The 26,923-nt window shown below is 39.9% G+C and overlaps 1 protein-coding gene across 1 annotated transcript in view; it reads left to right on the forward strand.

Moving 5' to 3' along the window:
* The window catches only part of PAK5 (p21 (RAC1) activated kinase 5), a 380,241-nt gene that overhangs the window by 158,872 nt on the left and 194,446 nt on the right, over positions 1 to 26,923 (forward strand). Inside the window, exon 2 of the mRNA XM_043480327.1 lies at positions 12,806 to 12,954. The gene's annotated coding sequence lies outside the window, so the exon portion shown is untranslated. The remainder of the gene's footprint in view (positions 1 to 12,805; positions 12,955 to 26,923) is intronic.

The following is a 26,923-nucleotide window of genomic DNA, read 5'->3' on the forward strand; positions in this document are numbered from 1 at the left end:
CATCTTTGTCTAGTTTTGGAATTAGGGTGATGGTGGCCTCATAGAATGAGTTTGGAAGTTTACCTTCTTCTGCAATTTTCTGAAAGAGTTTGAGTAAGATAGGTGTTAGCTCTTCTCTAAATTTTTGATAGAATTCAGTTGTTAAGCTATCTGGTCCTGGGCTTTTGTTTCCTGGAAGATTTCTGATTACAGTTTCAAGATATTACTTTTGAAAAATATTTTATTATTATGCAGTAGACCCATATGTGTTTTTCCTACTGTTTTATTAATTGAAGGATAATTGCTTTACAGAATTTTGTTGTTTTCTGTCAAACCTCAACATGAATCAGCCATAGGTATATGTATGTTCCCTTCCTTTTGAACCTCCCTCCCATCTTCCTCCCCATCCCACCCCTCCAGGTTGATACAGAGTCCCTGTTTGAGTTTCCTTAGCCATACAACAAATTCCCATTGGCTTTCTAGTTTACATGTGGTAATGTAAGTTTCCATGTTACTCTTTGCATACATCTCACCCTCTCCTCCCCTCTTCCCGTGTCCATAATTCTCTATGTCTGTTTTTCCATTGCTGCTGTGTAAATAAATTCTTCAGTACTATATTTCTAGATTCCGTATATGTGTGTTAGAATATGATATTTATCTTTCTCTTCCTGACTTACTTCACTTTGTATAGTAGGTTCTAGGTTTATCCACTCCATTGGAACTGACTCAAATGTGTTCCTTTTTATGGCTGAGTAATATTCCACTGTGTATATGTACCACAACTTATTTATCCATTCATCTGTTGATGGACATCTAGGTTGCTTCCATGTTCTAGCTGTTGTAAACAGTGCTGCAATGAACAATGGGATACATGTGTCTTTTTCAATTTTGGTTTCCTCAGGGTATACGCCTAGGAATGGGATTGCTGGGTCATATGGTGGTTTTATTTCTAGTTTTTCAAGGAATCTCCATACTGTCTTCCATAGTGGCTGTATCAATTTACATTCCCACCAACAGTGCAAGAGGGTTCCCTTTTCTCCACACCCTCTCCAGCATTTACTGTTTGTAGACTTTTTAATGAAGGCCATTCTGACTGGTGTGAGGTGATATCTCATTGTAGTTTTGATTTGCATTTTTCTAATAATGAGCAGTGTTAAGCATCATTTCATGTGTTTGTTAGCCATCTGTATGTCTTCTTTGGAGAAATGTCTGTTAGGTCTTTTTCCCATTTTTTGATTGGGTTTTTTTTTTTTTTTTTTTTTTCTGGCATTGAGTTGTAAGAGCTGCTTGTATATTTTGGAAATTAATCCTTTGCCAGTAGTTTCATTCGTTGTTATTTTCTCCCATTCTGAGGGTTCTCTTTTAACCTTGCTTATAGTTTCCTTTGCTGTGCAAAAGCTTTTAAGTTTAATCAGGTTCCAATTGTTTACTTTTATTTTTATTTCCATTATTGTAGGAGGTGGGTCATAGAGGATCTTGCTTGGATTTATGTCATTGAGTGTTCTGCCTATGTTTTCTCCTAAGAGTTTTATAGTTTCTTATCTTACATTTAGGTCTTTAATCCATTTTGAGTTTATCTTTGTGTATGGTGTTAGGAAGAGTTCTAATTTCATTCTTTTACATGTATCTGTCCAGTTTTCCCAGCACCACTTATTGAAGAGGCTGTCTTTGCCCCATTGTATATTCTTGCCTCCTTTGTCAAAAATAAGGTACCCACAGGTGCATCTGTTTATTTCTGATCTTTTTTTTTTCTGATCTTTTTATCTTATTCCATTTGTCTGTATTTCTGTTTTTGTGCCAGTACCATACTGTCTTGATGACTGTAGCTTTGTAGTATAATCTGAAGTCAGGAAGGTTGATTCCTCCAGCTCCATTCTTCTTTCTCAAGGCTGCTTTGGCTATACGGGGTCTTTTGTGTTTCCATATGAATTGTGAAATTTTTTATTCTAGTTTTGTGAAAAATTACCATTGGTAATTTGATAGAGATCACATTGAATCTGCAGATTGCATTTGGTAGTATAGTTACTTTCACAATACTGATTCTTCCTACCCAGAAACATAGAATAAATTTCTATCTGTTTATGTTGTCTTTTATTTCTTTCATGCATGTCTTATAATTTTCTGCATACATTTCTTTTGCCTCCTTAGGTAAATTTATTCATAGATATTTAATTCTTTTTGTTGCAATGGTAAATGGGATTGATTCCTTAATTTCTCTTTCTGATTTTTCATTATTAGTATATAGAAATGCAAGTGATTTCTCTGTATTGATTTTGTATCCTGCAACTTTGCTGAATTCACTAATTAGCTCTAGTAATTTTCTGATACTGTCTTCAGGGTTTTCTATGTACAGTATCATGTCATTTGCAAACAGTGAGAACTTTACTTCTTTTCCGATCTGGATTCCTTTTATTTCTTTTTCTTCTCTGATTGATGTAGCTAGTACTTCCAGAATTATGTTGAATAATAGTGGTGAGAGTGGACACCCTTGTCTTGTTCCTGATCTTAAGGGGAATTCTTTCAGTTTTTCACCATTGAGAATAATATTTGCTGTAGGCTTATCATATATGGCCTTTACTATGTTGAAGTAGGTTCCTTCTATGCCCATTTTCTGAAAAATTTTAATCATAAATGGGTACTGAATTTTGTCAAAGGCTTTTTCTGCATCCAGTGAGTTTATCATATGGTTTTTGTCTTTCAGTTTGTTAATGTGGTGTATCACATTGGTTGATTTGTGTGTATTGATGAATCCTTGCATCTCTGGAATAAACCCAACTTGGTCACAGTGGGTTTATTGACCACAGCTTTTTGATGTGTTCCTGAATTCTGTTTGCTAAAATTTTGTTGAGGATTTTTGCATCTATGATCATCAGTGATATTGACCTGTAGTTTTCTTTTTGTGTGTTGTCTTTGTCTGGTTTTGGTATCAGGGTGATGGTGGCCTCATAGAATGAGTTTGGAAGTCTTCCTTCCTCTTCAATTTTTTGAAGAGTTTTAGAAGGATAGGCACTAGCTTTTCTCTAAATGTTTGATAGAATTCTCCTGTGAAGCCATTTGATCTCGGGCTTTCGTTTTTTGGGAGATTTTTATCACAGCTTCGATTTCAGTGCTTGTAATTGGGTTGTTAATAATTTTTATTTCTTTTCGGCTCAGTCTTGGAAGACTGAACTTTTCTAAGAATCTGTCCATTTCTTCCAGGTTATCCATTTTACTGCTATATAGTTGTTCATATAGTCTCTTTTAATCCTTTGTATTTCTGCATTGTCTGTTGTAACCTCTCCTTTTTCATTTCTAATTTTGTTGATTTGATTCTTCTCTCTTTTTTTCTTGATGAGTCAGGCGAAAGATTTGTCAATTTTGTTTATCTTTCAAAGAACCAGCTTTTAGTTTTATTAATCTTTACTATTGTTTCTTTCATTTCTTTTTCATTTATTTCTTCTCTGATGTTTATGATTTCTTTTGTTCTAATTTTGAGGGGTTTTTTTTGTTGTTGTTGTTCTTCTTATTTTTCCAGTTGTTTTATGTGTAAAGTTAGGTTGACTATTTGATGTTTTTGTGTTTCTTGAGGTAGGATTATACTGCTTTAAACTTCTCTCTTAGAGCTGCTTTTGCTGCATCCCATAGGTTTTGAGTTGTGTTTTCATTGTCATTTGTTTCTAGAATTTTTTTTTATTTTCCTTTTGATTTCTTTAGTAACCTGTTGGTTATTTAGAATTGTATTGTTTAATCTCCATGTTTGTTATCCTTTTTTTTTTCTTGTGATTGATATCTAGTCTCATAGTGTTGTAGTCAGAGACAATGCTTGATATGACTTCAATTTTCTTAAATTTACTGAGGTTTGATTTGTGACCCAAGATGTTATTTATCCTGGAGAATGTTCCACATGAACTTGAGAAGAAGGTGTATTCTTCTGCATTTGGATGGAATGTCCTGAAGATATCAGTGAGATCCACCTCATCATTTAATATCATTTATATTAATATGTATATATTAATATATATATAAAAATAAGTATCATTTAATACTTGTGTTTCCTTATTAATTTTCTGTTATGATGATCTGCCCATTGGTATGCTGCAGCTGATAAGTCGCTTCAGTTGTGTCCTACTCTGTGAGACCCCATAGATGGCAGCCTACCAGGCTCCCCCATCCCTGGGATTCTCCAGGCAAGAACACTGGAGTGGATTGCCATTTCCTTCTCCAATGCATGGAAGTGAAAAGTGAAAGTGAAGTCTCTCAGTTGTGTCCGACTCTTTGCTACCCCATGGACTGCAGCCTACCAGGCTCCTCTGTCCATGGGATTTTCCAGGCAAGAGTACTGTAGTGGGCTGCCATTGCCTTCTCCAAAGTCCATTGGTGTGAGTGGGGTGTTAAAGTCTCCTACTATTATTGTGTTACTGTCAATTTCTCCTTTTATGTCTGTTAGTGTTTGTCTTATGTATTGAGATCTCCTATATTGGGTGCATAGATATTTACAATTTTTATGTCTTCCTCTTGGATTGACCCCTTGATCATTATGTAGTGTCCTTCCTTATCTCTCTTAACATTCTTTATTTTAAGGTCTATTTTGTCCGATGTGAGGATTGCTACTCCAGCTTTCTTTTGCTTGCCATTTGCATGGAACATATTTTTCCACCCTCTCACTTTCAGTCTATATGTGTCTTTAGATCTGAAGTGGATTTATTGTAGACAGAGTATCTATGGGTCTTGTTGTTGCATCCTTTCAACCAGTCTGTGTCTTTCAGCTGGAGCATTTAAATCCATTTACATTTAAAGTAATTATTAACATATGTGTTCCTATTGTCATTTTCTTAACTGTTTGGGGTTGATTTTTTAGATCTTTTTATTCTCTTGTATTTCTTGATTATATTAAGTCTCTTTAACATTTGTTGTAAAGCTGGTTTGGTGGTATTAAATTCTCTTAACTTTTGCTTGTCTGAAAAGCTTTTTATTTCTCCATCAATTTTGAATGACATCCTTGCCATGTACAGTAATCTTTTTTTGTAGGTTTTTCCTTTTCAGCACTTTAAATATATCCTGCCATTCTCTTCTGGCCTGCAGAATTTCTGCTGAAAGATCAGCTATTAAACGTATGGGGTTTCCCTTGTATGTTACTTGTTGCTTTTCCCTTGCTGCTTTTTATATTCTTCCTTTGTGTTTAGTCTTTTTTAGTTTGATTAGTATGTGTCTTGGGGTGTTTCTCCTTGGGTTATCCTATATGGGACTCTTTGTACCTCTTGAACTTGATTGACTATTTCCTTTTCCATGTTGGGAAAATTTTCAACTATCATCTCTTCAAAAATTTTCTCATACCCTTTCTTTTTCTGTTCTTCTTCTGGGACCCCTATAATTCGAATGTTGGTGCATTTGATATTGTCCCAGAGGTCTCTGAGACTACCCTCAGTTTTTTTCATTCTTTTTACTTTATTCTGCTCTTCAGAAGTTATTTCCACTATTTTATCTTCCAACTCACTAATTCATTCTTCTGCTTCAGATATTCTGCTATTTATTCCTTCTAGAGTATTTTTAATTTCAATAATTGTACAGTTTGTGTGTTTATTCTTTAATTCATCTAGATCTGTGTTAATTGATTCTTGCATTTTCCCCGTTTTTGTTTTCAAAGCTTTTGACCATCTTTACTATCGTTATTCTGAATTCTTTTTCAGGTCGTTTTCCTGTTTCCTCTTCATTTATTTGGGCTTCTGTGTTTCCAGTGTGTTCCTTCATTTGTGTGGTATTTCTGTGCCTTTTCATTATTTTTTTAACTTATTGTGTTTGAGGTCTCCTTTACCCAGCATTCAAGTTTGAATTCTTTCTTCCTTTTGGTTTCTGTCCTCCTAAGGTTGGTCCAGTGGTTTGTGTAAGCTTCCTATAGGGTGAGATTTGTGCTGAGTTTGTTTGTTTTTCCTCTGATGGGCAAGGCTGAGTGAGGTGGTAATCCTGTCTGCTGATGACTGGGTTTGCATTTTTGTTTTGTTTGTTGTTTAGATGAGGCGTCCTGCACAGGGTGCTACTGGTCATTGGGTGATGCCGGGTCTGTATTCAAGAGGCTTCCTTTCTGTGAGTTCTCACTATTTGATCCTCCCTATGGTTAGATCTCTGGTAGTCTAGGATCTTGGAGTCAGTGCTCTCCTTCCAAAGGTTCAGGGCTTGATCTCTGGTCAGAAACGAAGGTTCCACAAGTGGTTTGTTATGGCATTAAGTGAGATTAAAACAAATACCCAAAAATGAGAAACCAAAGATGAACCCCAGAAAAGTGGCAGTTACCAAATCAGGCAAATAGTAATTAAAATAATGGAATATACACATATACATATACATCCATAAGCAAAATCAAAACAGTCCAGCAAAAATAAAGTACAATAGATTGACCTGGCAATCAAAGGAAATCAAAAAATTTCTCTACCGGTTAAGAACAAAGGTAACTAAAGCACAAACTGGAAAACAAAACCAAAGCAATGTGTCAAGTGGGGAATAAAGAAATAAAAACAAAACTAACAAATATGTTGAGAGGAAAGGAGAGAAGGAAAAGAAAGAAAGAGTAGATATGCAAAGTTAAATAGAGGTAGATAAAGGAGATTTATATACAAGATTAACTGCAAGGGGAAAAGAACAGTAAGACAAGCAAACAAAGGAATAAATGTAGAAAAGTAGGTTTTAAAAATTAAAGATTTAAAAAGAGAAAGATAAAAAAGAAAAAAGGAAAACTCCACAGAACTTCAGAAGCCCAACATAGAGGCAGAGGTTGGGCTTGCCAACATCTATATATAACAACAATTAAAAAAAAAAAAAAAAAAGTGACTTTGAGGAAAAAAAGCTCAAAAACTTACTTGGATTTCATAGTGCCAATAAAATAGGTAATTACAATGGGGAACGGGGAGAAGGGGGGAATCCAAAAGAATCTACAGAACAAGTCAAAACCTAAGAATAATAAATGTTTTTCTTAAGTCGCTGCTGTCAGAGTCCTTGCCCTCGCTGGGAGTCACAGTCCACCTCACCTCCCTAGGATGCCCTCCAACACTGTGCTGGTCTCTGGACCTGCTCTGGGGGCAGCTCAGATTCTAATCTGGTCCTACTCCTCTGCGTTCTTGCCTTCAGTGTCCACAGCTATCAGAACTAGTGAGTTTTCTCTTGTGGGAGCTCTCAATGACCTTTTATATATTCCCTAGACAGAGAGTCTGCCTCGTTGATTATGTGGATTTAATCTGCAGCTTGTGCAGCTGGTGGGAAGGTTTGGGGTCTTCTTCCCCTGGGTTTCAATTGTGATTTTATTTCCACTTCTGCACGGGGGTTGTCCACTGGGGTTTGCTCCTGAGGCTGCCCTGGAGGACTTGGGTTTGCCCCTCTGAGGGCCGGGTGTGGAGGTGCTGCAGCTGCTTGGGTCTCAGGTACTCGGGGGAGTTGGGGACTAGGGCAGCAGGAGATATAGTGCTCTAGAACGGCATGGCAACCAGAACTGGGCAATACACTCCAGTATTCTTGCCTGGAGAACCCCCTCGACAGAGAATCCCGGCAGGCCACAGTCCACAGGGTCGCAAAGAGTTGGACACGACTGAAGTGACCCTGCAGGCATAGATGCAAGACTTGTTTTGCCTGTGGCAGCTCTGCCCCAGTGAGGGTTGAGCATGAAGGTGGTGCGGCTGCTGGACTTGTGGGGACCCTGGCGGTGCCAAGTGTGCAGGGACACGGACGCCTCTGTTGCAGGAGTTGTGGCCCTATCAGGGTCTTTTTTCGAGCCTCTTGTAGCTGGCGATCAGAAGGCCTCCTTGGCCAGTCTTTCTCTATAGCTCTGCCCAGTCTGGCACTTAGAGGGATCCCTTGCCTGGGGTCCTTCTGTGTTATTCGGCATGTCTGGCTCTTTTAAGAGGCACCCTGGGTGGAGTCCTACTCTGTATTATGGTGCATCAGTCTCTTAAAGGAGAACCCTGGGTGGAGTCCTGCTCTGTAGTTGAGTACATCAGGCATTGGATGGGTCAGCATCTCTATTGTTCAGCTGTTGATGCTGGCGTGTGGGGAGAGAGAGAGGCTATGGTGATGGCTCCACCCCCTATGCATGACTCAGCAGTATCACCTGGCTTCCATGGCTGCCTGGCTTTCCTCCACAGGCATTTCCCACCACAGTCTCCTCCCTCACCTCCCCTCGATCCGTCTCTCCACAGTCAACAGCAGCCCTCACCCTGGGATTGCTCCCCAATCCCCAAACTCCAGCTCTCAGCCACTGCGCCTTCCAGGGGACCTGTGTCCCTGTCCGGGGTATGTATGGATGCAGCAAAGACTGTCTGATTCTCATTCTGTTTAGGCTGCCATGGATCAGCTGTTTCACTCTCAGCCTTAAATGTTTCTCCTCTGACTCAGACAGTTGCCCCACCGTGGGGATCGGACCCCTTCTTCAGTTCCACCACCCCTCAAGGGAAGGTCCAGTCCTAATAACACTCCTGTTTTCCCCCTAGTTCCTTCATCCTACCAAGTTTTGCATGGTCCTATATATTCTTTTCCGCTGATCAGGTACTCCTGTCTGCTCTCAGCTGGTGTTCTGCATGCACTTCTGTGTCTGAAGTTGTATTCTTGATGTATCTGTGGACAGAGATGTACTCTGTATCCATCTACTCCTCTGCCATCATGCTCTCTCCCCCCATATGGTTTTATCAATCCTAAAATTGCATTTCCTGACAAGATGACTTATCTTCTGATACTCCAAAATATGTGAAGAGAGTCTCACAAGACTTTAAGAGGAAACTGTGTCTACCTCTATTTTATCAGACTTTGAACACATTGGAGCTGAGCTTTCAGAATCATCCTTCTGTTTCTTGTTACCTACACAAAACATCACCTTGTGCAAATCCTACTGATCAAAGGAATGGTAGTTTAAAGATAGGGCATGCTTTTGCAATGGTGGCTTTATTAAGAAATTACTTCCTATGTACTACAATTAAATCAGGGTTAAATTTAACCAGTTAAAAATTTTGAGAAGTAAACTTAACTGGAAAAATTTTGCAGCAGCCTTAAAACATAAATCTGTATTCTTAAGGAAGTCTTAAATGTCCTTCAAATGCGTTAGAAAGTAGATACTGGAAGTACAAAATCTTTGCTGTTTATCTCACAAAGTATTGGCATTGCTTTAAAAAAAATGTATGGGAAATATTACGTTGTGTACCTACAGTTAACTGATGCATATAATGAAATAACAGCAGGTATTTCTTATAATCTCAGGAGAAAAATGGAGCCATCTTTTGGGGAGCACTTTGGGTTATGCCTAATTGATAAGGTAGACTCTCAACCTGTAATTATTTTCAAAGAAGTTTTCTTTGGGCTTGTCTGAAATTGGGTGAGATCTGGAATTTGTCCTTTTATTAGGATAGGCAAGAATAACAGCCTTCAGTTCCTGAATTGTTCATGAAGTATATGAAATCTTTATTAGTCTCTTTATATGCTAACAGAAGTATTTATTTTTTGCTTATTTCAATGGCAGTGCATATAATTCACCAGTGTGTATTCATCCAATCCTCATTATTGATGGATTTTGTATTTTCAAGCCACCTTCTTATGTTTTTTTGTATTTCTGTGATTTTTCTTGGTGATTTTGCTGTTGGAAATGTCAGCCAACCATCTGCCAGAGCATAGTGCTGAAGTGTTGTCTAGTGTTCCTAAATGCTGGCAGGCTGTGATATGCCTTATCGAGTATGTACATGTCTTGGATAAGCTTGGTTCAGGCATGAGTTATAGTACACTTGGCTGTGGGTTGACTTTTAATGAATAAACAGATATTAAATAAGGTCTTATAGGTCTACAAGGTCTTGATCTCTACACCTACAAGACCTTCTAGAACTAACACCAAAAAAAAAAAAAAGATGTCCTTTTCATTATAGGGGAATGGAATGCAAAAGTAGGAAGGCAAAAGATACCTGGAGTAACGGGCAAGTTTGGCCTTGGAGTGCAAAATGAAGCAGGGCAAAGGCTAACAGAGTTTTGCCAAGAGAATGCACTGGTCATAGCATTCACCCTGTTGCAACAACACAAAAGATGACTCTATTCATGGACACCAGATGGTCAATACTGAAATCAGATTATCTTCTCCGCAGCTGAAGATGGAATAGCTCTATACAGTCAGCAAAAACAAGACCGGGAGCTGACTGTGGCTCAGATCGTGAACTCCTTATTGCCAAATTCAGACTTCCACTGAAGAAAGTACGGAAAACAACTAGGCCATTCAGGTATGACCTAAACCAAATCCTTTATGATTATACAATGGAAATGACAAATAAATTCAAGGGATTAGATCTGATACACAGAGTGCCTGAAGAAATATGGATGGAGGTTTCTGACATTGTACAGGAGGCAGTGATCAAAACATCTCCAAGAAAAAGAAATGCAAAAAGGCAAAATGGTTGTCTGAGGAGGAATAGCTGAGAAAAGAAGAGAAGTCAAAGGCAAAGGAGAAAAGGAAAGATATACCCATTTGAATGCAGTGTTCCAAAGAATAGCAAGGAGAGATAAGAAAGCCTTCCTAAGTGATCAGTGCAAAGAAATAGAGGAAGACAATAGATTGGGAGAGACTAGAGAGCTCTTCAAGAAAAGTAGAGATACCAAGGGAACATTTCATGCAAAGATGGGCGCAATAAAGGACAGAAATAGAATGGACCTAACAGAAGCAGAAGATATTAAGAAGAGGTGGCAAGAATACACAAAAGAACTATACAGAAAAGATCTTAATGACCTAGATAACCAAAATAGTGTGAACACTCACCTAGAGCCAGATATCCTGGAATTCAAAGTCAAGTGAACTTTAGGAAGCATCATTACAAACAAAGCTAGTGGATGTGATGGAGTTCCAGCTGAGCTATTTCAGATCCTAAAAAGATGATGCTGTAAAGTGCTGCACTCAATATGCCAGCAAATTTGGAAAGTTCAGCAGTGGCCACAGAACTGGAAAAGGTCAGTTTTCATTCTAATCCCAAAGAAAGGCAATGTCAAAGAATGTTCAAACTACCAGACAATTGCACTCATTTTACATGCTAGCAAAGTAATGCTCAAAATTCTCCAAACTAGACTTCAATGATATGTGAACCAATAACTTCCATATGTACAAGCTGGATTTAGAAAAGGGAGAGGAACCAGAGATCAAATTGTTAATATCCATTGGATCATCGAAAAAGCAAGAGAGTTCCAGAAAAACATCTACTTCTGCTTCATTAACTACACTAAAACTTTTGACTATGTGGATCACAACAAACTGTGGGAAATTCTTAAAGAAATGGGAAAAACAGACTACCTTACCTGCCTCTTGAGAAACCTGTATGCAGGTCAAGAAGCTACAGTTAGAATCGGATATGTAACAACAGACTGGTTCAGAATTGGAAAAGGAGTACATCAAGGCTGAATATTGTCACCCTGCTTATTTAACTTATATGCAGAGTACATCATGTGAAATGTTGGGCTGGATGAAACACAACTGGAATCAATATTGCCAGGAGAAACATCAACAACCTCAGATATGCAGATGACACCACCCTTATTGCAGAAAGCAAAGAGGAGCTAAAGAGCCTCTTGATGAAAGCGAAAGAGGATAATGAAAAATCTGGCTTAAAACTCAACATTCAGAAAACTAAGATCATTGTATCTGGTCCCATCCCTTCATGGCAAATATGTGGAGTAACAATGTCAACAGTGACAGACTTTATATTCTTGGGCTCCAAAATCACTGCAGACAGTGACTGCAGCCTTGAAATAACAAGACTCTTGCTCCTTGGAAGAAAAGCTATGACAAACCTAGAGAGCATATTAAAAAGCAGAAACATCACTTTGCTGACAAAAGTTTGTACATTCAAGGCTATGGTTTTTCCAATAGTCATGATGTATGGATATGAGTGTTGGACTGTAAAGAAGGCTGAATGCCAAGGAATTGCTACTTTCCAATTGTGCTGCTGGAGAAGACTCTTGAGAGTCCCTTTGACTGCAAAGGGGATCAAACCTGTCAATCCTAAAGGAAATCAATCCTGAATATTCACTGGAATGACTGAGTCTGAAGCTCCAATACTTTGGTCACCTGATGCAAAGAGCCAACTTATTGAAGTAGACCTTGATGCTGGGAAGTTTGAGGGCAGGGGGAGAAGGGGGCAACAGAGGATGAGATGGTTGGATGGCATCACAAACTCAGTGAACATAAGTAGAGCAAACTCTGGAAGATAGTGAAGGACAGGGAAGTCCGGAGTGTTGCAGTTCACAAGGTCTCAAAGATCGGACATGACTGAGCAACTGAACAACAACAGCAATTAAATAGGTGTCTTTACGTGGAAATTTACATAAAACCATACAACAAGGTTGTGTATTGGGTGAGTGGTACAAGTGTTGAGGGCAAGATGACCATCAACCTAATCCTGTATTCTTCTCAGTCCAATGGTTCAGCATCACTCGTTCAGTATCGCAGGCAACTCTATAGAACATAACTACTACAAATAATGAGAAGCAGCTGTATTCAACCTGTATAACTACTAGAGAGTGAATGAGACTAAGGATTCATGGGCCAAAGGTGTAGTTCCTGTCCCCAGAGGGGGCTCACCATCAGTGGGAGAGATGGACTCACAGTGGAATGATTAGAGGAAGTGCTGTGACCGATGCAGGCAGTGCTAAGGGAGCCTGACCTTGCCTGGGGGTGTCCAGGTAGTAACATGCAGGTCTGTAGCTGCGTATTGAGGAAAAGCATTCAAACAGTAAAGAGGGGATGTACAGCATGGAGGACAGCATGAAGTAAATGAGGTTTTATGTTTATTTTTAAACAAAGCATAATGTTGGTGGGGTTCTGACTCATGTTGGTGCCATGTTGTTGCAGAAATACACTATGGCAAAATGTTCCCACCTCTTACCAAAATGAACACTGAAGAAAAATGAAGAGCAGCAAAGAGCACCAGCAAAAATTTGCAGAACAGATATAGCCACGCTCCTCTGGAGTCTGATTCATCCACAGCCATCATAAAAAAGGTAGGGGAATAAATTATGCTACTGTTTTTTCCTTTTAAAATTTTAAATCATGTAGTGGTAAGAAAACAAAAAAGTACCTTTTTTATTCGGTATATATTTACTGAGTGACTTCTACATGTCTGCACATTGTTCTAGGCACTTAGGGATATGATAGTACACAAAAAAGGCAGGGGGACAGCTTTGAAAGAGCTGACATTCTAGTGGGAGGAGGTAAGTAAGTGGAGTTGCACCTCCCTATCCTCACGTTCAGCATCCTTGTTAAACTCTTGGATGGGGAACCCATGAATACAGAGGGCTGACTTTCCTATGTCATTTTATGCAAGAGACTTGAGCAGCCATGGGTTTTGGTATCCACAAGGGTCCTAAAACCAATTGTCCCCAGATACCAAGAAGTGATTGTCAATAAATGCAAAAGAGGCTGGCAGCCATTGATAATTATGAACATGATAAACAGGTTAATGAGGTAAAGAATAAAAAAAGGGCAACTTCTGTTTTAGTATAAAGAGAAGACCACTCAGAATTCTGAGCTGAGTGATGGAAAAGAGCCCACAGGGTAAAAGCTTGAAGATAGGATCTTACATGTGCTATTATCCAGAATCCAGATGTTCAAGAGAGTATTTGGAGAAGCATGATATAGAGAGGAAGTTGCAGAGTCTTTAGACATGGACAATTGTCTTGACTTTACTCCGGCAAAGACAAAAGCCTTTGGAGGGTTAATAGTAAAGAAGCGAGTTTATGTTATATTTGTAAAAGACTGTTATTTAGGTAGGGGTAGGGGCTCAGTCATTGTGGAAAATAGGCCACTGTCCCCTAGGCAAGTGAGCATGATGAGTTGGCTTGGAGACCTGGCACTGAGAATAGATGGATTTAAAACAGGTTTTGGATGTCCTTCCGCTGGTTTAAACTAGATGATCCCCAATGTCCTTTATGAATTCCCAAACATAATTATAATTGTCATATGTAAGGTATGCTGCTATTTGTGTTTTAATGTACAGTCAGTTCAGTTCAGCTCGGTCATTCAGTCATGTTTGACTCTTGGCCACCTCACGGCCTGCAGCACGCCAGGCCTCCCTGTCCATCACCAGCTCCCAGAGCTTGCTCAAACTCATGTCCATTGAGTCAGTGATGCCACCCAACCATCTCATTCTCTGTCACTCCCTTCTTCTCCTGCCTTCAATCTTTCCCATCATCAGGGTCTTTTCTAATTTCTAATGAGTCAGTTCTTTGCATCAGGGGGCCAAAGTAACGGAGTTTCAGCTTCAGCATCAATCCTTCCAATGAATATGCAGGACAGATTTCCTTTTGGATGAACTGGTTTGATCTTCTTGCTGTCCAAGGGACTCTCAAGAGTCCCTTGAGAGTGGTAATTTATAACCATTGGTATATAATGGTGGTTATTTTGCTGGTTTATGGTGGTTACCATAACATAAATGGTAATTTATTTTGCTGTTTCAGTCTATGATGTATATATTTGTGGCTTCTGAAATTTAAAGGAGGTTGATATCACACTGTGAGAAGACATAAAATTCTGCCCTGAAATCTCATGTTCAAGGCAACACTTGGAGACTTGAGCCTTCCATATGCTTTTATAACAACTCCCTTCATTCCTGCATGGTTCCTAACTTCTGAGAACAGTGTTACTTGAGTCACAGAGAGATAGTTCATATTAAGGGTACCTTTCTGGATAAGAAATGAGTTTTTTAAAGGACCAATGGCTTAGCTTAGCGAAGCATAACTTAAAGACTAAAACTTTCCTATGGATTATTCCTAGGTGGAGCGTTAAAGAGAAAATGAAAATACTACTTAAAATTGGTGTTTTAAAAAGATGGGGATATGTAAAGAATTGTTTCCAAAATATATGAACAGCTCTTATAATTCAATATCATATATATATGTGTATGTATACATATATATAGTGGAATATCACTGATAGATATATCATAAATATCAAATATATATATCAATGGACTATATCATTTATATATATGTATTATCAATGGTATATTGAAAGTGAAAGTGAAGTTGCTCAGTCGTGTCCGACTCTTTGTGACCCCATGGACTGTAGCCTGCCAGGCTCCTCTGTCCATGGGATTCTCCAGGCAAGAATACTGGAGTGGGTTGCCATTTCCTTCTCCAGGGGATCTTCCCAACCCAGGGATCAATCCCAGCTCTCCTGCATTGCAGGCAGACACTTTAACCTCTGAGCCACCAGGGAAGCCAATGGTATATTATTCAGCCTTAAAAAAGAATGAAATGATACCATTTACAACAACATGGATGGACCTAGAGATGATCATACTAAGTGAAGTAAGTCAGACAGAGAAAGGCAAATATCATGTGATATCACTTATATGTGGAATCTAAAATACGAGGCAAATGAACCTATCTGTGAAACAGGAACAGAATCACAGACACAGAGAACAGACTGGTGACTGCCAAGGGGGAGCGAGTTGAGGAGGGACAGAGTGGGTGGTGGGGGGTAGCAGGGAGAAGCTATTATAAACAGAAGGGATAAACCGTAAGGTCCTGCACAGAGAACTGTATGTGTAGTCCGTACATACAGCGGAATATTAGTTATCCATTAAAAGTAAGTCAGACAGGAAATAGCATATGATATCACTTATATATGGAATGTCAAAATATGATAAAAGTGAACTTTTTTACAAAACAGAATCAAACTCACAGACAGAAACAAATTTAAGATTAACAAAGGTAGAAGACAGAAGGAGAGGGATAAATTAGGAGCTTGAGATTAACAGATAAAATACTGTATATAAAGTAGGTAGACAGTGAGATCTACTATATAGCACAGGAAACTGTATTCACTATCTTGTAGTAACCTATAATGGAAAAGAATTTGGAAAAGAAGATATACATAGGCACTTTCAAAATATGTACGTATGCACTTTCCTGGTGGCTCAGAGAGTAAAGGAGCCTGGCAAGCTACAGTCCATGGGGTCGCAAAGAGTTGGATACAACTGAGTGACTAACACTTTCACACTCATATATGCAGATATATGTATGTGTGTATAACTAAATCATTTTATTTTATACCTGAAATGTTGTAAATAACTGTACTTCAATTAAAAAAAAAAAAAAAGACAGCAGTATGTGGATTCAACCAATGCTTTTCAGAGAAACTGATGCTCTCCAAAGACAGGGTTTCTATACTGGAGTGTGTATCCACTGGGCAGAGCTCACAGGTGGTGGTGGGAAGACAAAGAATTATGCAGTGACCTTGGCAGGGGGGTCCAAGATTTCAAGAAGCCCACAGCCACTGTTGGAGCATGGACCAACCTCAAGTCTGTGTTAGGAGGGGTTTTCATGAAAACTCAGCTGAACAACAAAACTCAGCAAAATACTGGGCCCTGCTTTCTAAGAGTCATATCTTTCTGAAGTGGTTCTAAATTTGGTTGCTATAGTCCCTTCCTCCATACCAGACCGCTATCAAAAGGCTTCAATTGTCATAAAAGGGCCTCAGTGCAGCAGTTATATAATGTCAGATATAGTTATATATAGTGTTATATATAGTATAGTGTACTATATAGTACTATATAGTGTACTATACTATATATAGTATAACTATATAGTTATATAGTGTCAGATAATTGTAAAGATGCCTCAGAGTACACACACAAAGGCACAGGATAGGGTTCAGCAGGTGAATGCAAGCTCAGAAAACATCTCAGAGGACTGAGACTTCCAGGCATAGCCCCCATTCCACGATACAGGATATACTTTGTCTTCTGATCATGAACCACCAAAATACATGTGTCTCAGAGGAGCCAAAGCTCAGACTTACTGAGGGGTATTTTATATTCCACAAAAGCAGCTTTGCAAACAGCTAAACAAGTACAAACCATCAATCCATACATTTTTGTCTTTCCCTGGTAGCTCAGTTGGTAATGAATCCACCTGCAATGCAGGCGACCCCGGTTCAATTCCTGGGTTGGGAAGATCTGCTGGAGAAGGGATAAGCTACTCACTCCACTATTCTTGGGCTTCTCTTGTGGCTCAGCTGGTAAAGAAACCACCTGCAATGTGGGTTAATCTCTGGGTTGACCCCAGGTTCAATCTCTGGGTTGGGAAGATCCCCTGGAGAAGGGAAAGGCTACGCACTCCAGTTTTCTGGCACGGAGAATGCCATGGACTGCATAGTCTGTGGGGTTGCAAAGGGTGGGATGTGACTGTGTGACTTTCACATTCACATTCATACATCTTAGTGAACAGCATAGACAAGCTGGTCCAGGGTACCTGGGGTAGGTTTTTACTCTTAACAGCATAGTATAAATCACTAGCTAGTACGTTTCACCTCTGTCTTGGCCAAGAGTCAATACCAGGGTTTCAGATGCCCATCAAGAGGAGCACAGAGCTACCCAAGATCAACTACAATTTCACTTTGTCCTCAAAGTGAGAATTGAGCCCTGATGAAAACATTCAAGAAAACAAAAGATGGCACACCACATTCTGTGCTTGGTTTTGTCATCACTGGGCTGGATACAGCTCTTTGATTAGCTGGAGAGATCATTAAAAGGCTAGGCCTTAAATGGAAGTCAGAATTACTGTGAGAAGTAATTAGATTCTGAAGCAACAAGGGTAAAATAAACCTAAGAGTAATATCATTTTAGGTTGATTTCCCTAGAATCAGATGGTGATTCTAAATTTAGCTACTGGTGTATATGTTGGGGTGATGCTAGTTTATATCTTTGTAGTAGAGTAGGGATATGAGATAGGGAAGAGGAGAAATAGAGGAAATGTATTTTATCACTGCTGTGACAAGGTGCACAGTCTCATTCGGCATTCTAGATATAGTATAAAACATACCTTGGATTTGTCCTAAACAAGGGAAGGGAAATTGGGGGACACAGCCACATTCTCCCATCTGCCTTGGTTGAGGGCTTCTCCTCTGGGTGGGAGTGAGGGGTGTTACATGAGGGAGTGAGAGAGTCCCAGGTGTTTGCCATTGGAAGCTACCATCGGGTCAGCATGTACAGAGGTGACGATGCCAAGGAATTATGGATGGAGAACCTGCAGTTCCTCCTGTAAGAAGTGACAGCAACGATGATGATCATGATCATGTTAATAGAACATAGGTCACATTAATTAATTGTATTTTTTTATTATCTCTAAGCTGTGTACTATACTAAATGCTTTTTGTACATTTTAATTTTTTATTATTTTTCATACATTAAAAAAAATTTACTTGGCTATGCTCGGTCCTCATTCCTTCATGCAAGCTTTCTCTAGTTGTGGTGAGCTGGAGTTGCTCTTCACTGTGGGCTTTTCATTACAGTGGCTTCTCTTATTGCCCAGCACAGGCTTGAGGCTTGTGGGCTCAGCGGTTGTGATGCACAGACTTAGTTGCCCCACGTAATGTGGAATCTCACAGTACTAGAGATCAGACCTGTGTCCCCTGCGTTGGCAGGCAGAGTCGTAACCACTGGACTGCCAGTGAAGTCCTTTACACTCATTTTATGCTTTTATTCTCATTTGTTGACCACTCACCCAGTCCATGCCAAAGTGAGATCATGGCATCCAGTCCCATCTCTTCATGGCACGTAGATGGGGAAAAAGTGCAAACAGTGACAGACTTTATTTTCTTGGGCTCCAAAATTACTGCAGATGGTGACTGTAGCCATGAAATTAAAAGATGCTTTCTCCTTGGAAGAAAAGCTATGACACACCTAGGCAGTGTATTAAAAAGAGACATCACTTTGCTAATGAAAGTCCATATAGTTAAAGCCATGGTTTTTCCAGTAGTCATGTATGGTTTTGAGTGTTGGACTGTAAAAAAAGGCTGAGCACTGAAAAACTGATGCTTTCGAACTGTGCTGCTGAAGATTCTTGAAAGTCCCTTGGACAGCAAGGAGATCAAACCTAAAGGAAATCAACCCTGAATATTCACTGGAAGGACTGATGGTGAAGCTGAAGCTCCAATAGTTTGGCCACCTGATGCCAAGAACCGACTCATTGGATAAGACCCTGATGCTGGGAAAGATTGAGGGCAGGAGGAGAAGGACAGAGGGTGAGATGGTTGGATGGCATCACTGACTCGATGGACATGAGTTTGAGTAAACTCCAGGAGATAGTTAAGGACAAGGAAGCCTGGTGTGCTGTAGTCCGTGGGGTCACAAGGAGTCGGACACAACTGAGCAACTAAACAACAACAATGCTCTGTCCCAGGTTGGAGGCAAAGGGAATATATACCTTATAACCACAATCCTACAGCATATATATTATTCTAGTTTCAGCTTATACATGGGAAGATAAAGTTGTCTGAAGTTAGCCAAAATCTGTGGAGTAACACATATAGAAAACTGAATTAGGATCCAAATTCTGGTTTGTCTACCTCCAAAACCATCCTTTGGCCATCATTATAATCCTTACTTAACTAGTTATCATTGATATTTTTCTGACACTCATTTATTGAAAAATTGGCAGGTGCTGTTAGGTTTTGTGGTACAAAATAAAAGTTTTCCCCTGTTTTCAAATAGCTTGAACATTTCTGGAAGAGAAACACAAGAAGCTATGTAGTGATATAAGGGGCTATGGTAGACGTATGTTGCAGCTATTAAATCAGATCAGGAAAGAACATCCATCATTGCTGCATAACGAATAAGCCCATAACTTAGTAGCTTGAGACAATAAGCATGTATTATTGCTCATAAGTCTCTGTGACCTGAGTTCTGATCTGGGCTTGGTTTGTTGGTTTGTCTGCAATCAGCTGACAGGTGGACTGGGATTCCGATAGTCTGAGGTGGCTTCCGGTGCCTTTCAGATAGCCTGAGGTGCATATCCAGTGATTGATTGGGAAACTCAGCTCTCCAGCCGCCTAGTCCAGGCCCACCCGCATGGGCTGGGGAAGATTTAAAAGAGTGAATGATTTTTTTGAGGCCTAGGCTCAGATGTCACCTCTGCTGTGTAGGCCAAAGCAAATCACATAGCCAGACCAAATTTGAGGGCTGCGGAAATAGTCCAAACTTGAGGGATTTTGGTAAGAAGAGCTTCAAAGACATATACAGGAAGGGAGATTGCAATTGACCAAGAAGAGAAACATCTTGATTAAAATGTACAAGGTGGGGCTTCCCTGGTGGTCCAGTGGTTAAGACTCCACACTTCCAATGTTTGGGATTGTGGATTTGATCCCTGGGTAGGGAACCGGCTTCCCACATGTCATTCAGCCAAAAATAAAATAATAAAAAAAAATTGTACAAGGTGAGTAGTTGTTCCTCAGCAAAAAAAAAAGAAGCATGTTTAAGGCAAGGACAGTAGAATGTGTTCAGAGACACACAAAAAAGGTGTCCCATGATGCTGTCAGATGATTTGGAAGTGAAGGCATCAGGGGTGCGGGGAAGGGAAGGGCTGAGCATCGTGCACCAAAGGGAACAAGATTAAAGACTAGAAACACAAAAAAAAGTACCAGAATTCAGGAAGACAAAAGTTAATTTGCAGGCAGAATAATAGTTTATTTGTGTTTATTCCAAAGAGAGAAAGAGGAAGGGAGGGAGGAAAGAAGGAAGAAAATACTGTGATGGGTCCTTGAGAAAAAGGTGAGGTTTGGAATGGGCCTGAATGTAAGAAATTTTCGGTGTGTGATGGTGTTTGTGGTTTCAGGGAGGTAATGCAATGATGCAGACTAACGTGATAGACTCTCTTTCTGTGATACAACTCCTGTAAGTGTGCTAAGCACATTGAATGGGTTTTTGTAGAAACAAATAATTTTTGGATTGTGGTCCCAAACTCAAACTTCCGAGGCTCTGGACCCTCCAAGGTCAAGTTTCTGGGGCAGGCTAGGAACATATTTATAGGGAGATCTGTGCCTGTGTGTTTCCATTGGGATGTGCGTGTGAAATAGTAATTTTCAGTTCATGGATTTCTTCACTCTGAGACTAAACTGTAAATTAAACAGCAGCCCTATTCTGCAGTTTTCCTGAGCTTTTACTGCTCTTTGGGGCCTGTGTTTTAAGTGTGGTGCTTCCCAAGTGACCAGATGCAGCCAATTCTAGCATGAGACTTAACAGGCTGACATTAGGAACCCCAGCTCCTTGGAAGCAGAATGAGAACTTGACTGGAAATACATGCTGGCAAGACCCGTGAATGGCAAGCCAGGCCAAAATACCCACCCACCCTCGCTGGCTCGGGGGCTGTATTACATTCATTCTTCTTTCCCAATCTATTTCTAAAAAGTGAGATAAAGAAGGATTTAAAAAAACAAAAAGAGGTAAAATAAACAGAAAATAGCATAGCCAAAAAAGAAATAAATAACACCACTAAAGTTGACAGCAAAGATACTAAATCCAGTGAATACTTTCTGGGGATGTAATAATTGATTAGTTTAATTAATTTTTCTTTGGGGAGAAGGGAGCCTTCCATTCCATTTCCTCCTTTCCCCTCCCCACCCCCAGAGATACTATCTTAAATTTGTCTACCATTTACCATGTTCTTGCTTAAAAAGAAATTGGACCAAACATGAATATATCTTTATGAAATTTTTGATTATAGTTTCCTTTTTCTGAAAAAATATTCATCTACCTTCGGTGGTGCTGGGTCTTCGTTGCTGCTCGAGCTTCTCTCTGGTTACCGTGAGTGGGGCCCCTCTGTGGCTGCAGTACATGGCTTCTCATTGTGGTATCTTCTCTTGCTGTGGAGCCTGGGCCCTAGGGCGTGCAGGCTCCAGCAGGCGTGGGCCGCGGGCTCAGCAGTCCCAGTTCCCGGACTCTGGAGCACAGGCTCAGTTGTTGTGGAGCCTGGGGTTAGTTCCTTGGCAACATGTGGGGTCTTCCCAAACCAGGATGCAACGGTGTCTCCTGCGTTGGCAGGCAAGTTCTTTATCACTGAGTCACCAGGGAAGCCCTGTTTTTGCTTCCTTTTGAGTTTTGTAATTATCTCATACTCAGAGTCAACAGATTTACTCATTTTATCAAATGATTGTTTCTAAGATTCATCCATATTGTTACAAGTAACTGTAGTTCATTTTCATAGCTAGAAAATATTACATTGCCTGTATATCTCACCATTTATTCTCTTGTAGATGGACTCTACCATTATGTCTATTTTCTGCTGTTATGAAAATTATATTATAATTATTTTTTATATATCTCCTGGTGCTTGTGCAAGAGTTGTTTAGGGTTATATATATAGGAACAGATTGCTAGGATATACAGGTGGCCAAGCATTCCAGTTTACTTGGAACTTCAGAATTTCCTAAGATACAGGATTTCCAGCCTTAACTAGGACAGTCTCAGGCAAACTGGTATGAGTGTTCACCTTAAATATGCACGTGTTCAACTTTACAGCATGATACTAAACTCTTTCCCAAAGAGACAGTAGCAATTTCCACTCCTAACCAGGACAACAGGAAAATGAGAATTCCTCCAGAGACCCAGTCTCCTCATGCTCTGTGTTCTCAAGATCTTAATTTTTGCCACTCAGTTGAGTGTGAAATGGTGCCTTACCATGATCTGAGTTCCCTGCTTACTAACGAGGTTCCAGATTTTTCATGTTTTGTTCTCCATTTGTGTTTCTTTTCTGTGAAATGTCTTCCACATCTGTCTTTTTCCTGTTCGTTGTTTTGTTAGACACACCTTGGGTACCTCTTCATTTTCTTTCTGCTTTACCATTATCTGGAACAGGTTTTGTCCCAGTAGCATTACTGATGTTTTGGGCTGAATAATTCTTATTGTGGGAGACTGTCCTGTGCATTGTAGTATGTTTAAAGTTATTCTTGGCCTCTGCTCACGAGATGCCAGTAGCTTCTCCCAGTTGTGACAATTAGAATGGTATCTCTAGATATAAAATATTTCTATTTGTGTCACCCTGGGGGATAAAATTGTACCTGACTGTAAAACACTGACCTGTGTCCTGAGCAGCTTGCTCTGCTGGGAGAGAGAAGGAGCAAGGCAGGTAAAGTCCCTCTCCATGAGTCTCTCTCATGGCCTGTTCCTTGGCATGTGTCCTTTGCACAGCATGTTTAGAGGTTTCCCACATCACTTAGCAGATGCATTTGCTGAACTCCTGGCTACGTTTCTTTGTGGTTCATCATAATGCAGTGTCTAGGATAGCAACATAGAACTTTTTCTTGCTTCTTATTCTTCCTTGCTTCATTTATTTTTTCCTACCTTGGGATTGCATGTTCGAGTTAAGGCATTAGCTGATAGTGATTGTCCCTAGGAAACTGAGCTAAAAAAAAGTGGTTGTAGAAAGATACACTGTGGATAGGATTTAGGAATTGGAATTCGATTTGGGAATTGGTCTGAAGGCATTAGGGACCACAAATTTTTTGGTGTGGTAACTGGAGTGAAAATTAATCCTGGTATATAGTAGCATCAGGTTAATTTAAGCACCCACCTGTAGTAAATCGAGATGAGACTAAGTAGACAGTTCAATGCTGGGATATCTAATAGCTGTAACATACACTGATAATTATACAGATTGTAGCATAAGATGACCACTTTTTTGATGTTGTTCAGTTGCTCAGTCATGTCTGACTCTTTGTGACCCAGTGGACTTCGGCACTCCAGGCTTCCCTGTCCTTTACTATCTCCCGGAGTTGTTCAAACTCATGTCCATCAGGTCAATGATGCCACCCAACCATCTCATCCTCTGTTGCCCTCTTCTTCTCCTGTCCTCAATTTTCCCAGATCAGGATCTTACCCAATTAGGTGACTCTTTGCATCAGGCCCCCAAAGTATTGGAGCTTCAGCTTCAGCATCAGTTCTTCCAATAAATATTCAGGTTTGATTTCATTTAGGATTGACTGGTTTGATCTCTTTGTTGTCCAAGAGACTCTCAAGAGTCTTCTCCAGCACCATAGTTCAAAAGCATCAGTTCTTTGGTGCTTAGCCTTCCTTATGGTCCAATTCTCACATCTATTGGAAAAACCATAACTTTGAATATATAGAATATTGAGACTCAATACACAACTTTGTAAGATTCAGGGCCTGGATAGGGATGCTGAGATCTGGGATGAGTTCATTTGAGTGGATGAACTTGAGAACCTTGACTCCTGAATTTCCCTAGGCCATCTTGGAAGAAACTGACCCAGACATGTTGCATGAGTGTCCAGGAGTCGCCGACAGAGCGTGGGCCAGTGGTGGCCTGCTTCGGGTTGGATACACTGCATGCATGGGACATTGTGAAGGAGGTCACCATTATCATCATTACGTCCAAAATAGTTTGGCCTCAGGTCAAGCAATAGCCCTGCCCATCAACAGAAAATTGAATTAAAGATTTACTGAACATGGCCCAAGGAGGCAGGTCAGGTGGTCTGGTGTTCCCATCTCTTTAAGAATTTCCCACAGTTTGTTGTGATCCACACAGTCGAAGGCTTTGGCATACTCAGTAAAGCAGAAGTACATGCTTTTCTGCAACTCTCTTGCTTTTTCAATGATCCAACAGAATGTTGGCAATTTCATCGCTGGTTCCTCTGGCTTTTCTAAATCCAGCTTGAACATCTGAAAATTCATTGTTCAAGAGCTGTTGAAGCCTAACTTGGAGAATTTTGAGCATTACTTTGATAGCATGTGAGATGAGTGCAATTGTGCGGTAGCTTGAGCATTCTTTGGCATTCTGTTTCTTTTGGATTGGAATGAAAGCTGACCTTTTCCAGTCCTGACCACTGCTGAGCTTTCCAAATTTGCTGGCATATTGAGTGCAGCACTTTCACAGCATCATCTATTAGGATTTGAAATAGCTCAACTGGAATTCCATCACCTCCACTAGCTTTGTTCATAGTGATGCTTCCTAAGGTCCACTTGACTTTGAATTCCAGGATGTCTGGCTCTAGGTGAGTAATCACACCATCATGATTATCTGGGTCATGAAGATCTTTTTTGTATAGCTCTTCTGTGTATTCTTGCCACCTCTTCTTAATCTCTTCTGCTTCTGTTAGGTCCTTACCATTTCTGTCCTTTATTATGCCCATCTTTGCATGAAATGTTTCCTTGGTATCTCTAATTTTCTTGAAAAGCTCTCTAGTCTTTCCCATTCTATTATTTTCTTCTATTTCTTTGCACTGATCACTGAGGAAGGCTCTCTTGTCTCTCCTTGCTATTCTTTGGCACTCTGCATTCAAATGGGTATATCCTTCCTTTTCTACTTTGCCTTTTACTTCTCTTCTTCTCATAGCTGTTTTTAAGGCCTCCTCAGACAACCATTTTTACTTTTTGCATTTCTTTTTCTTGGGGGTGGCCTTGATCCCAGCCTCCTGTACAGTGTCACAAACCTCCATCAGTAGTTCTTCAGGCACACTGTCTATCAAATCTAATCCCTTGAATCTATTTGTCACTCCACTGTATAGCCATAAAAGATTTGATTTAGGTCATACCTGAAAGGCCTAGAAGCTTTCCCTGCTTTCTTCAATTTAAGTCCGAATTTTGCTATAAAGAGTTCATGATCTGAGCCACAGTCAGCTCCTGGTCTTGTTTTTGCTGACTGTATAGAGCTTCTCCATCTTTGGCTGCAAAGAATATAATCAATCTGATTTCAGTGTTGACCATCTGGTGATGTCCATGTGTAGAGTCTTTTTTTTTAAAATTTTATTATTATTATTTTTTTTTAGTCTTTTCTTGTTTTGTTGGAAGAGGGTGTATGCTATGACCAGTGCATTCTTTTGGCAGAACTCTGTTAGCCTTTGCCCTGCTTCATTCTGTACTCCAAGGTCAAATTTGCCTGTTATTTGTGGTATTTCTTGACTTCCTACTTTTGCTTTCCAGTCCCCTATAATGAAAAGGACATCTTTTTTGAGTGTTAGTTCTAAAGGGTCTTGAAGGTCTTCATAGAACCGTTCAGCTTCTTCAGCATTACTGGTTGGAGTATAGAGTTGGATTACTGTGTTATTCAATGGTTTGCCTTGGAAATGAACCATAACTTTGACTAGATGGACCTTATTTGGCAAAGCAATGTCTCTGCTTTTTAATAAGCTGTCTAGATTGGTCATGACTTTTCTTCCAAGAAGCAAGTGTCTTTTAATTTCATGGCTGCAGTCACAATCTGCGATAATTTTGGAGCCCCCTCAAAATAAAGTCTATCACTGTTTCCACTGTTTCCCCATCTATTTGCCACAAAGTGATGGGACCAGATGCCATGATCTTAGTTTTCTGAATGCTGAGTTTTAAGCCAGCTTTTTCAGTCTCCTCTTTCACTTTCATCAAGAGGCTCTTTAGTTATTCTAAAAAAAATGAAATCTGAGAATTCTATATGCAGATCAAGAAGCAACAGTTAGAACTGGACATGGAACAACAGGCTGGTTCCAAATAGGAAAAGGAGTACATCAAGGCTGTATGTTGTCACCCTGCTTATTTAACTTATATGCAGAGTACATTATGAGAAATGCTGGGCTGGATGAAGCACAAGCTAGAATCAAGATTTCTGGGAGAAATAGCAATAACCTCATATATGCAGATGACACCACCCCTTATGGCAGAAAACGAAAAGGAACTAAAGAGCCTCTTGATGAAAGTAAAAGAGGAGAGTGAAAAGGCTGGCTTAGAACTCAACATTCAGAAAGCTCAGATCATGACTCCAGTCCCATCACTTCATGGCAAATCAATGGGGAACCAATGGAAACAGTGAGAGACTTTATTTTTGGGGGGCTCCAGAATCACTGCAAATGGTAAGTGCAGCCATGAAATTAGAAGAGCTTGCTCCTTGGAAGAAAAGCTATGACCAAACTAGACAGCATATTAAAAAGCAGAGACATTACTTTGCCAGCAAAGGTCCATCTAGTGAAGGCTATGATTTTTCCAGTAGTCATGTATGGATGTAAGAGTTGGACCATGAAGAAAGCTGAGCACCAAAGAATTGATGTGTTGAACTGTGGTTTTTGGAGGAGACTCTTGAGAGTCCCTTGGGCTGCAAGGAGATCCAACCTGTCAATCCTAAAGGAAATCAGTCCTCGATATTCTTTGGAAGGACTGATGCTGAAGCTGAAACTCCAACACTTTGACCATCTGATGCAAAGAACTGACTC

Source organism: Cervus canadensis, chromosome 10 (genome assembly GCF_019320065.1).
Source record: "Cervus canadensis isolate Bull #8, Minnesota chromosome 10, ASM1932006v1, whole genome shotgun sequence".
NCBI classification, from domain to species: Eukaryota; Metazoa; Chordata; class Mammalia; order Artiodactyla; family Cervidae; genus Cervus; species Cervus canadensis.